Genomic DNA, 13,037 nt, shown 5'->3' on the forward strand with positions numbered 1-13,037 from the left:
TTTGGAATAAATTGAGCTATTTTTTGAAGTTGCGGTGTGGGGGGTGGGGACATTGTTGTCTTAGCCCAGTTCCAAGCCTGAGTGCAGCAGCTTGCCTCATCCCTGCCTGTGACTAATGCACACAATTACCTTTAGTTGTCATTATTACTGTGCGCTTGAAGCTCTGTGCAGAAGGAAGGGAAATAAATTTATGAAAAATGTGCTCAGATGGCTCAAGTCAGCAAGCCATTCTTTATGTTTCAAGGGGAGGTCAAACATTAAAGCACCAAGGTAAATGGATCCCAGTGTTCCTGATAGGCATTTCTCTTTAGCTTTGATCCTTCCAACTTGGGAGAAATAAATTATGCACTCGCTGAATACAGTTTCATGTTTAAATATAGTTTCATGTGGAATGTTCAATGAGAAAAGTGCAAAAGCTTAATAAATAAAAACAACTTTCAATTCCGTGTTGAAAGTGAATGCAAGGCAAGATTTTTGATATGCATAAAATATACCGAGCTATGTTTTCCCCCTGGTAAAACATAAAAAAAAATCAGCTTTCATTTAAAGCAAGCAGCCATGAAAATAGTATTTCAATGCAGAGTTTCTGTGTAGTTCCAATGATGGTTTTCACAATCTGCATCATTTAAATGTTCCCATGTGGGCAAAAGTGCACGGCATTTTTTTTAATTGTTTACTAACCCAGGAGAAAAGAGTTGCTGAGCACTCTCAAGTAGTGCACCGGGTGGGATTCATCCATGGTCTACACATTATAAATGCCTCAGGAGAGTGAATATTGTTACAAGTGTGTTCCATTTCCAGAGAGGCATCTCTGATTGTCAAAATCGAACTCAAGCAGGGCTGGTTAGCTCAGTAGGTTAGAGAGTGCTGCTGATAATGCAAAGGTGGCAGGTTTGACCCACATATGGACCAACTACAAATTCCTGCACTGAAGGGGGGTGGACTAGATGATCCTCAGGGTTCCTTTCAACTCTATAATTCTGTTATATTCTATTCTGAATTTCCCAGTAGGATCTAAGTGGATCTTTGTTCCACATGAGGGTGGTGGCGGCTCTTGCCTAGAAGCCTCTCATCCATAGCCAACAGCTTTAGTCTGCAAAACGACAACGGTTTGTTCCCTCTTTCTAGTGCAGCCAGCATTGGTTACATGTGTCTCAGAAACTTGCTTGATTGGCACAATGTAGGGAAGACAACTTATTTGTAAGAGTGGTAGAGCAACGGAGTGAGGACTTTGGGGATCTCTTTATAAAAAACTTATTTCAAAAGTGAGTGTATTTTACAGGGAAATCCAAACTTTGCCCAGGGAGCAGAGGAGCATCTGCTTCTACCAGCCAGGGGGAAAAGGTGTGTAACCCCCCCCCCTTATTTTTTCATTATGCTAGCTTTAGGCTGGTAGACTCAAGGAGCCCAACAACTGGGTCTGCCAGTGCCCCGCTCCAACATGCCCTCATTGCAGGGCTTTCCATTGGCTACCAATGGCGGGAGAACTGATTGCACTTGTTGCCCACCAGGCACTTGTTGCCCACTTCTACTGTGGCAGAGCATTATCACCAGAAGTGGCAATTTCCTCACCAGCCTGACCCCTTCCACACATACACGCACACACATACCATCCACACTGGGAGTTAGGGTAGGATTGCATTTGAGGAAGCCATGCTCAGAGAATACAAAGTAGCTTTAAATAAAATATATCACAAAGCATTGCTCAGTATATTACATGGAGAAAACACAAACGTTTACTTATTTAATTCACAGATTTCATCTCCCAACCTCCCATAAAGGGCAGCTTACAAAACTCCCAAATTGTATCTTCAAATACGAAACCACAACAAGATAAAATAAAATAATCAGGAAAGTGGCAAGCTGGATTCCCAGCCCAAACCTCCTAAAGCTTTCCCAGGCAAAGAGCTATAGTCAACTGCTTTAGCAGTAGGAGTTGCCACATTTTCATTAAATTAGCCAATGTGATTGTGACGACAGGCTTGAACATTGCCATTATAAAATGCAACACAACCTACTGGGCTTGCCTTGCGAGAGCTTACTGTACAACAGAAGCCATAGAAATTAATGTAGGGAGGTTAGATGATGTTCCATCAAAGCAAGTGTTATCCCACACTTTCCACTGCATTTCCCCACCACTTTCCTTATCACAAAAAGTCTGATCTTTAGGGAAAGAGCTTTGCTACACAAAAGCTCCAAGTCGACTGTAATTGCACAACCTGAATTTGCCAGTATGTGATTGAATCACACCTGAAAATAGCATCAGTCTAGAAGCGCTCCTAGATAACTGAGAATAAGGATTTTCTGGGTGCTTTTCCTCCTTCCAGGAGGTAGCTTTGAATTTCAGGCCAGAATATTGTAATTATTTGGGGGCTAGCACTGTGTACCTATGAACATGCTTATATGCTTTATCAGCCTATACATTTGCAAATCAACTTACTATTACAAAGACATTAGTTCTTTCTCCTCCAAATGCTCTCTGAACTTTCTGCTGCTTGGGGAAGAAGGGTAAAACAGTCTAAAAAAAAAGCCATAAAGGGCATGTGGGAATCACTTTTCTTTTAAATTGCACGATGGCCTGCAGAGAGGGAGGGGGAGATATTTCAGATCACATATCTATTCTTTCAGAGTAGATCACCTGTCCTTGGCTCCCTTTTGCTTCTCTATGCTATTAGCTCAAGTGTTTGAGCTATATATGAATTAGATTCCTTCTCTGTGCGCCTGCAGAACTGTAAGTCGGATGTATGTGATGGGAATGAAATGCATTTATATAGAAGCCTGCAAGGGGAGAAAGAGAGAAAAGTGTCTGCAAATCTTTAATGTTGCCCATTTTTCAAGAGCATTCACTCTGTTCATCATAATCCCATTTTCTGCCTTCGACGTGTCATTACTGCCCACCAGATTTGGGGTGACAGCAGCAGGAAATGAGCTGGAAAAACATTAAACAGGTTTTTTTTATAGAAAAAAGGGGGGAAATCATTAACACTTTAAAGATATTTAATGAACTACAGGCAGTTTCCATTCTAGGTAAGTATAAATTCTATTTGCAGATGGAAGGAAGATGTGAATAATATGCATACAAGCAAAGGCAAGGACTTGGAGTTCATGTGGAATACCTTAGAAGTGAATGGCAGCACCTGCAATCTATAACTTTGTTCCATGTCCATCACCAGTAAAATCCATGGAGCTTTCATTGATGTTTAAATTAAGCAACCAATTCTGTGACTCAGGCCCACCAACTCTCCTCCTTTGGGTGGTAGACTAGGTCACATAAGTGCTGGTTTCGGCCTGAACTTAAAGTCTGAATGTTACCTTTTTGCTTGCAAGGTGCTTTTCTTTTGTTCCACCCAGTAAAAAAGTGTTTGTTTCTTTAAAATAAGCTTTGGAAGAGGGTGACTGCATGCCAAATAAAATAAAACTTGCAGCCATTACAAAGAAGGGCTAAAGTGTGGGTGGGAGACAGAAAACACTAAGCTGCTGCACCCTTTTAAACATGTTTGTGCAAACACTATATGTTTTAATGCTAATATGGCATGTGGTGAGTAGAGATGAGTGAGCAGCCATATGCTTACTCTGGAAAAAGAGTGAGGCCCTTCGAGTTTTCCATTCAAATGCATGACATAGCTGCCAAGTTATCCCTTATGCTGAATAGGCTTCCTCACGAGAAAAGGGAAAACTTGGCAGCTATGATGCATGAAAATCATCCAAGGAACTTCCAAGCATTCTATGACATCCTCTCATCATGTGGTTCAAGATGGGGTGGCAGATAGTGGCACCCCCTTTCAGGATGGGAGAGAACCACTCAGGCTCTCCTTCATCTCCCACAACTATCTGCAAAGTGCAGAAAACTCATATCAGAACCACCATTACTGTGACCCCTATACTACAAATCTAGGCTATTCATCAAGTCCCAACTAACTGATTTATGTTGGCCATTAAAACTGAGGTCCATGTTGAGCTTTCTGCACTTGAACAGCCTGCATGGTTGGCATGGCCAACTCTACAATTTAGCAACTCAAGGAAACAAAGAGGGTCTGCTGCTGGCTGAAACCCAAAATGATTCTATGTTAACTCTTTATTCAAAAAAAGTCAATCACAACTGATATCATACAACCCCATTCAATGTAGGAAGAAGCAGACATGTTGCTTTGAATCCAGTTAGGGAAAGATGCATTACGATGCCCGATGCCTGATGCACAGGATGGGGGGAAATACCACAGCGAGGATGTTATGTTCCTATTTAGAGATGTGTGCATGCGGAACCCATGATTTGAAAGATTATAATACAGGAGAGCTTTTGACCAAGTTCATGCCACTAGACTCATAAATTAGCTACTACGATTCCATATCACAAAGGAAGTTGCTTCTCTTTGCCCATCATTATTTGGAATTAAGATTGCCGGAAGAAATATCAACAACCTCAGATATGCCGATGACACAACCTTGATGGCAGAAGGTGAGGATGAATTAAAGAACCTTTTAATGAGGGTGAAAGAGGAGAGAGCAAAATATGGTCTGAAGCTCAACATCAAAAAAGCCAAGATCATGGCCACTGGTCCCATCACCTCCTGGCAAATAGAAGGGGAAGAAATGGAGGCAGTGAGAGATTTTACTTTCTTGGGTTCCTTGATCACTGTAGATGGTGACAGCAGTCACGAAATTAAAAGACGCCTGCTTCTTGGGAGAAAAGCAATGACAAACCTAGACAGCATCTTAAAAAGCAGAGACATCGCCTTGCCTACAAAGGTCAATATAGTTAAAGCTATGGTTTTCCCAGTAGTGATGTATGGAAGTGAGAGCTGGACCATAAAGAAGGCTGATCGCCGAAGAATTGTTGCTTTTGAATTATGGTGCTGGAGGAGACTCTTGAGAGTCCCATGGACTGCAAGAAGATCAAACCTATCAATTCTGAAGGAAATCAGCCCCGAGTGTTCACTGGAAGGACAGATCCTGAAGCTGAGGCTCCAATACTTTGGCCACCTCATGAGATGAGAAGACTCCCTGGAAAAGACCCTGGTGTTGGGAAAGATGGAGGGCACAAGGAGAAGGGGACGACAGAGGATGAGATGGTTGGACAGTGTTCTCGAAGCTACCAACATGAGTTTGACCAAACTGCGGGAGGCAGTGGAAGACAGGACTGCCTGGCGTGCTCTGGTCCATGGGGTCACGAAGAGTCGGACACGACTTAACAACTAAACGACAACATCTTGAAAGAATCAAGATGGCACTTCAGATGCTTGTGCTCCCTTCTCTCTTTTGAACCGTTCCTTGTGATTTTCAAGGGGAAGGGAGCCAGGCATCCCCAGGCATCTTGTAGCCTAATGGGTTCCCTGATCATTAGCATGCTGAGGTATTTTGCCTCCCTCACCCCTACTCCAAGAAAACAATCCACCCCTCTTCAGAAGAGAGGCCCCCTTTCCTGAAATATTATTTTCCAGGAGTCATAATTGCCAGATGAAATTAGAGGCTAGCCTTCAAAGAGAGAGCCCTCTGAATTGTGCATTTGCCATCTTAACAGGATAAGCCCCCTTAAGAGTTTGCCCTCATTCCCCTCTTGAAATTATGTTTGACTACAGGGCATGAAATGTTATTCATCCATCTTGCCATCTCCCTCCCCATCCATTTCTATTCAGATTTGGTACTGAGTAGCAGGTATATGAAGCGGGGGGGGGGGAGGGGGGAGATTTTTCAGGTGTTTGAGTTCTTTTCTCTCTTTCTTATTTCCTGCTTCCCCTTTTATGCAGGGGAAAATGGCATGAAGAGCAGAGCAAATGAGAATCAGAAATAAAGTGAAGGGTTTTTAAAGCAATCTGTTAACATTGTAGAGTTTATTATTCGCCGACGTGCACTCGTGATATGTAAAACATCATACGCTGAATGGAAAGTGAACTGACTAATAATAATAATAATAATAATAATAATACCCCCATTCTCTCTTGCCTAGGAAGAGAAAGTGGTCAAGGGCAGCTAAGAGAGGATGGTATTGTGGTGGCGGCTGGGCATGAGGTTAATATCCATTTCACTCCCTGGCAGTAGAAATTTCACGGATCTTGTCATCTGTGGACGGCTGCAGGAAGGGAAGATCAGAAATGACAAATATCCACATTACCTCCTGGGATTAAAATGCCACGAAAAGTTCTTTTAATATGAAGCTGTCGGTTGATCAACGATCTGATTGTACAACAGAAGCCACAGCTTAAAAAATACCAAGGCTATGCAAAGGTAGCTGCAGCCTTCCAGAGTATGAGCCTAAATGGAGCCACCCCAGGGATGGAGCTTAATTGGAACTGTTTACTCATATTGGCTGCCTGTTGTCTTCATTCGCTTTCTGGTAAAAAAGAGAGGCAGATGCTTTAAAAAAAAATCCTTATTTATAAATCTAGACTTAAAAACAAACAAACCATGCTTTAAAAATGTTTGTATATTACATTTATATCTCGTCTTTTAGAGATCATGGTGGCACACATCCTCCCCCTCTGTCCTGTTTTATCCTTACAACAAAACTGCAAGGTAGGTTAGACTGAGAAACCCACCACTACCAAATCTAGGTATTTCAGCACACTGTAAAATCTGTCAAGTAGCAAGCCGCCAATTCATGTGGGGAGTTGCTACAATGTCAGAAGACCAAGCACTGATGGGAAACACAGATGCAAGAGTAAGAAAGAAAAGTATATAAATAAAAGCAAGGAAATGAATTCTACTTCTTTTAGCTCCTCCTTGCTATCCCCAAGAGAACAGCCTTGACCAAACATCTGCACAAAAGCTACATAACTTGCAGACTCAAATGGATGTTGTGTGGCGATGCCCCGAGTCCTCCCCGCGATAAATAAAGACACGAGACACATTGTATAAGGTTAATGGGCATAAAAGGCCACAACTTTATTGATTATGACTGTAGAGGGGTATTGGCATAGGCATTGGAGCTAACCGACTATATCTGACTCCAGCCCGTTCTGCTGGCAGTCTGTGAAGGGTTAACCACCATTGGATGAGTCCTGTGATGCACATCAACTAGGAACTCATCCTGGGGCCACCATTAGGGGCGTGCCCTCTGGCCCTCACCTACCACGGCTTCGGACTTGGCAACGCCCCAGACTCCTTAGGGGAGTACCCTTCCACATTCTGGGGGAGGTGATGGCAGCAACCTCCCCCCCGCAACCTGTACCTTCTTGAGATAATCCAATGCCTACCGCCAAACCCCCAAGTTGTGACGATTTGCATACGCGGCAGGCAAAAACCACAAGGCCAGAGCCAATTTGCCAAGTGGGAAAAATCCTACCAGGTCCCAGATGGCGACCAACAAGTGCGCAGCAACGTCAAGAGAAGAACCTGCCTATGAAGAGGGTGGGTGGGTGGGAAAAGCAGGATCCAGGTCCGACGAAAGCAAGGCCGATCCCTCGCCGTGTGCTCCCTTAAATGCGTGAGCCGCGCCCCCTTGGCGCAGCCCGATTGGGTGCGCCTGGGGCGCGCCGTGGCGAGGAAGGAACCAATGGGCTGGTGGGAATGCTAGCCATCCCCCCCCCACGTGAAGGCCTCGTGTGCCCACAACATCTCCTCCCCCCGAGGAGGGAAGAGATTTTGTCAAAATATGAACAATAGGAGGTTCATGACATTGGTCTCTTTGCTGGCACAGGTGCGTAATGGCTGTGATGATTGGCCAAGAGGACGGCCAACACCTGGCCACCTCCTTAAATAGTCTAGGGGGCAGACTGGTTGCAGCCCTCAAGCCCCTTCCTCTGATTGGCTGAGCGTGCGCTGCCTGCCCTTACCTGAGGGCCCAACGTGGCTGGAGGTGCGCAGTGCCAGCCATCACCTCCCCCCAGCCACGCCGGGCGATTGCCACCCTGGGCCCACCACAGCCCTGGCATGTGGCACCAGCTGCCCACCTAGAATCCCAGGTGAGTGGATATTCTGTTTCGGCATCTTCTGCTTCATATTCCCAAAGAAGGATGGAGTCTAACATATTCATCTAAGAAATCTGCTCACTTAATTTATCTTACTGTGTAGTCTTGTGTGGTTCATTCCACACGCTTTCAATTGGCAATTATATTCTGATAAGAGCTCCTGTGCCATTGATAGCTGCATCAAAATCACTTTAGAAGGAAAGCTTCTGAAGGTGCAGGATTGGGGAAAGATTCACCTGCTAAATTTCTGCATATCATTAAGTTGTTAAAACCGTAGTGGCCCTGCTCTGACAGGGGTGCTTCCAGACCCTCGCTATTTTGCAGAAGGGATTAAAGTGCACACTGAAAAATAGGTTTGTGCACTTGTGGGTTAAAGCTCTCTGTCATTTTTAGCACAACAAAATCCCCTTTAAAAAACAAACAAACCAGACTTCTTGCAGCTAGGAAAGTGAATCAGAGCAAATGCTTAATGAAAACTGGATGTAGTCTAACCACTGCGTAAGAAAATCAGGATGTATGCTCAATAAACAGGTTGTCAAGAGGAGCACCTGTTCAGTCTGGAGAACTGTTGTACCCTGTGACTCTCGTACTCCCACAGGTGCCATCTGCACTATGTAATGTATGCATTATCAAATAAATATCTGGCAGAAGACAAGGCACACCAAACATTTAAAGCAATATTATACTACTGTACTTTAAATAGTCATGGTTTCCCCCAAAGAATCCTGTAATTTGTTAAGTGTGCTGACCTGAGATTTCTTAAAAGACACCCTTCCCCTCCCAGGGCTACAGAGGGATTTAACAATCAATCCCTCTTCTTGGGAACTCTGGGAATTGTAGCTCAGTGAGGGGACTAGGAATCTCCAAACTACCCTCAGCGTTCTTAACAAACTACAGTTCTCAGAATTCTTTGGAAAAGCCATGACTGGTAGGATACTGCTTTAAATGTATGGTGCAGATGAGGTCATGTTCCCATTTCAGTATAGGAAAGCTGTTTGAATGGCCTTTTAGCAGCAGCTGGCAGTCTGTCTCTGGCAAGCAAAATACAAAAAGAACTAGTGACTGACTAAAAAGGAATGTTGTCTCTCCTAGTCCTTATACAGTCTCACATTTTCTAGTCTGTCATTTAAACCCATTTCCGCTAACACATCGCGCATGTGTGTGTGTGTATGGGCTCACATTATTTTTGAGATTGTAAGTTTTTAAAAACTGTTTTTAATATTATGTTTCAATGTTGCAACCCACCCCGGAGCCTTTTGATAAATGGTGGGTTATGGTTAATAATAATAATAAATAATAATAATAATAAATAATATAATATACCAACTCAAGGTTTCACCTGGTGTGGACATCTTTAAAAACAGTTTTGCCAAGGGGTTGCAAGGTGATATGAGCATTAAAAAATATGAAAATTAAGAAAGGCATAGTCTGGGTTGAGACAAGTCATTAAGAATTATAAATAGCTCCTAGAGGGTTGGGAGATATGGGCCTGAACCACATTAATTTCATTTAAAACCTCCCAACAAAACTTTGCTCTAATATTGGCATTTTATTTATTCATGCATTTCACCTTCTCCCTGTGTGCCTGCTATTTCAGAGAAGTCTCATCATGTCCTCCCACTGACACACACTATTAGCCGGGAACAAAAAGCTTGGTTTCAAATTTAGTCTCCAGCACAATGAAACCTTGAAATGCCAGAACTGAAAGCACTGTGAGAGCCTACAACAAAGGCTTCATTCAGTACCAAGGGAAAGAAATGCACCAAGTGAGGTTGGTTTAAATTTAGATACGGCCAGGAAACAGGAAAAGAGGGAGTGTGAGTGGCCCTGCTTCCTTTTCTCATTCTTCCAGTGTAACACCCAAATATGAAACTCCTGCAGGTCTCCCATGAAGAAAGGTGTCTGCTGAGCAAACAACAGCAGCTCAAGGTCTACCTGCAGGCAAGTTCTTACTTTTGCCATTACAGAGGAGATGCAAAGAAGCAGGTGCCATTCATGTTTCCTTGACTTTGGCCTTAGAGTAGTATCCAAAGATGCCCATATAGAATCATAGTATCATAGAATGGTAGAGTTGGATGGAACCCCAAGGGTCATCTAGTCCAATCCCACATTCCCACAAGTATTCCACATTCACATCTTTAACTGAATTGCAGACCTAGGCAGTGAGTTCATACTAGGGACAAGCTTCCTATGGTCCTGGGATTCGTCCTTAATATATTGTTATGAGTTTGTGGGGTTTGAGACACCCTAAATTCCTGGGTCCAATAAAAGAATAATCAAGGTTGGGGGAGCTGAACTGTGCCAAACACTGAACCTCCAGATCAAGTTTATGTTAACGAGCCAGGGCAGCCTGTTGATTGTTAGCTGAGTGTGGGTTCTTAGTTGGACAAATGCTGGTGATGACCTATCAAGAAAGTCACCTCTTCTTCTTCTTTGGTGATCACTCGTAGCCAAGTAAGTTTGTCTTCCATACACACGGTTTTAACAATGAGTCTGTAAGTGACTGTGGAGGCCAATTCTGGATCGACATGTCCTTCCACAGTGGGGACATTTGTTTCCAGGCGGGAGTTGACCGTGGTGAGGGTTTGCCAAGCGTGCCTCCCTCTTAGCATGTTTCTCCCTTGTGTCCTGAGTTCGAGTGTCTTCAAAGCCCATGATACCTTTGGTAAAGGCTGTTCTCCCATTGGAGCGCTCGCAGGCAAGTGTTTCCCAATTGTTGGTGTTTATACTGCATTTTTAAAAATTTGCCTTGAGACAGTCTTTAAACCTCTTTTGTTGACCACCAGCATTACGCTTTCCATTTTTAAGTTCAGAATAGAGTACAGTAGTTGCTTTGGAATACGATAATCAGGCATATGCACAACATAACTTCAACATCAACTTCGTTGGACTGGTCATTGTCTGTGCTAAAGATTGCCTTGATGTGCTCCTTACCAGAGCTATGATGAGTGCTGGTGACTGCTGGACAGATCACCAATTAATACACTCCACGATGGCTATCAAGATTATACCTCAACACTCAAGCCCTTCAAGATCCCATTAAGCGGGATTGCTTCCAAACTACTCTAAAGGCCCATCTGCTTTCAGAATTCCCTGATAACATCAGAAGTCACCAGGAGGGTGAAGACAGTAGAAATGCAGCAATGAGTAGAATCATAGTAGTATAGAGGTTTCTAGACAAGACTGATTTGCGCGATTTATAGTTATACATACCGTAGATGAAAGCCTGAGCTGATGTCTCAGTAGTACTGTGAGACTAATTTAAGGTGTTGGCTCTAGCCATTTGAGCTTTGCTTCAGCAAAAAAATATTTGAGCTGGCTCAATTTCCTGAGCCATTTTATTTTATGTTTACAAATTAGAAGCTACTTAACATAAGCAACCTCTAAACAGTTCTAGCAGCAGGGGGACTGGGTTCAGAAGGACAGGGAAGAGGAAACCTCCTAAATCACTGTGTTTCCCCAAATGCTGGCTGTTTGGATGCAGGAGGTGTGGTCCCCCTGTTATTGTGATTCCACTTGCACAACTCAGGAGACTTCATTCAAACTTTAAAATTGAAACACCTCACCTACAAACACATAAGCCAAGCCTGCACTTAAAGGGAGGCAGTATTGGCAGGAAGGGGAGAAAATGTGTCTGGTAGTAAATTTAGTGATTTTAGCAGTTGCTAATTGCCAGGAGGTGGCCACATCTGCTATACTTGCCACTTCCTGCAAATGAACTGAATTGTTAATCAGAAAGACACCTGCTAGGACTGATAAAGTTGCAGGGCCAGCATCTGCTTCTGTCTCAGCCTTCCGCATCATGCCCGGAACTGCTTTCCAACATTTTAAATATAATATTTTAATCTCTAAATATGATGAGGTCAAAACTAAAGGAAAGGTGGGGTGTCTGCCTAGCTATCATTTATACTTCTTCTCAAGCATGCTATTTTATTTTATTTTATTACACAGTCCTGCACAGATATCCACTAAATATACACATAATAGCCATGTTGGTGTGCAACCACATGACTTTGTGTCAAGGCTCAGCCATCGGCAGCTGTCAGGGTGGAGTCATGCCAAAGGTCAGATCCATAGGTTTCAGCCAACCAAGGATCCAAACCAGGAGTCAAACCAACCAGGAAATAGTTGTTGCCCAGGCAAAGTCCCAGCATGCACACGAAGCCAGCCAAGGAGTGGCCAATGGCCGGCCTGAGTGTGTGGCAGCACTCCAGAAGCTGGAAACACTTTGTCCAGGGAGTTACTACAAGCTGCAGTCCTGTGGCTTACAACACTGGGCTGGGGAAGGAAGGAAGTAAATCTTAAAACGCACTGGGAGGAGGGATTAAATCCATCACATTACATTTTGAACAATTGTTCTTCCTCAGGGGCATTGGCTTAGTAGGCACAGTGGAAACATAGTGGAAGGAAAAAAACCAGTGCGTCATGGTTACCTCTGTATACAAGCTCTGTAGAAATGACCAAGGAACCATGTCCAGGAGGTGATGTTGCTCTGTACACCAAGTAGGGCACCGAGTCCAACAAGCTAGAAATCCCTAAAGGGGTAGGCTCCTCCACAGAACTGTGGGTGGAGATACCAGAACCCAGGAGTAGTACTTTAGGGACATGCCATTGTTTCCTGGACCAAAATGCTCAGGGAAATCTTGAGATGGAGAATGAGATCAGGTGTCTTCAGCTACCATCACATGGACTGGGTTCATGTGTCATGGTGAAGAGGTAACATTTCTAGATACCCTAAAGTTGCGGTGTCCTGGAAAAGTTGGTCTTGGAACTAATGGCGGTGGGGGATGACAACCTTGGCTTAACTTTGATATAGGTGTTTTGCACCACTGAATTTCTAAATCTCCAAATGATCTTTTTTAGATATACTGATGTATATTGGTCCAATAGTGGTTGGGAAAATAAAATCCAACAGTATAAAATGTTTACCCCCTGACTTGTTTGATTGTCATAGCAGAGCCTAGTATCACTGGAAATTGCGTTCTTTGCATTTTGAAAGGAAAATAAATTTCTGAAGGTATTAAACCTATACTGTATGGGGAAGTAGTACTCAATTACCCACTACCTCCCCGGAATAAATTGAGATCCAAGCTATTTTTAAACATGTTCCATTTCACTTTGTGGGTTAATAGT

This window comes from Zootoca vivipara, chromosome 2 (assembly GCF_963506605.1).
Source record: "Zootoca vivipara chromosome 2, rZooViv1.1, whole genome shotgun sequence".
NCBI classification, from domain to species: Eukaryota; Metazoa; Chordata; class Lepidosauria; order Squamata; family Lacertidae; genus Zootoca; species Zootoca vivipara.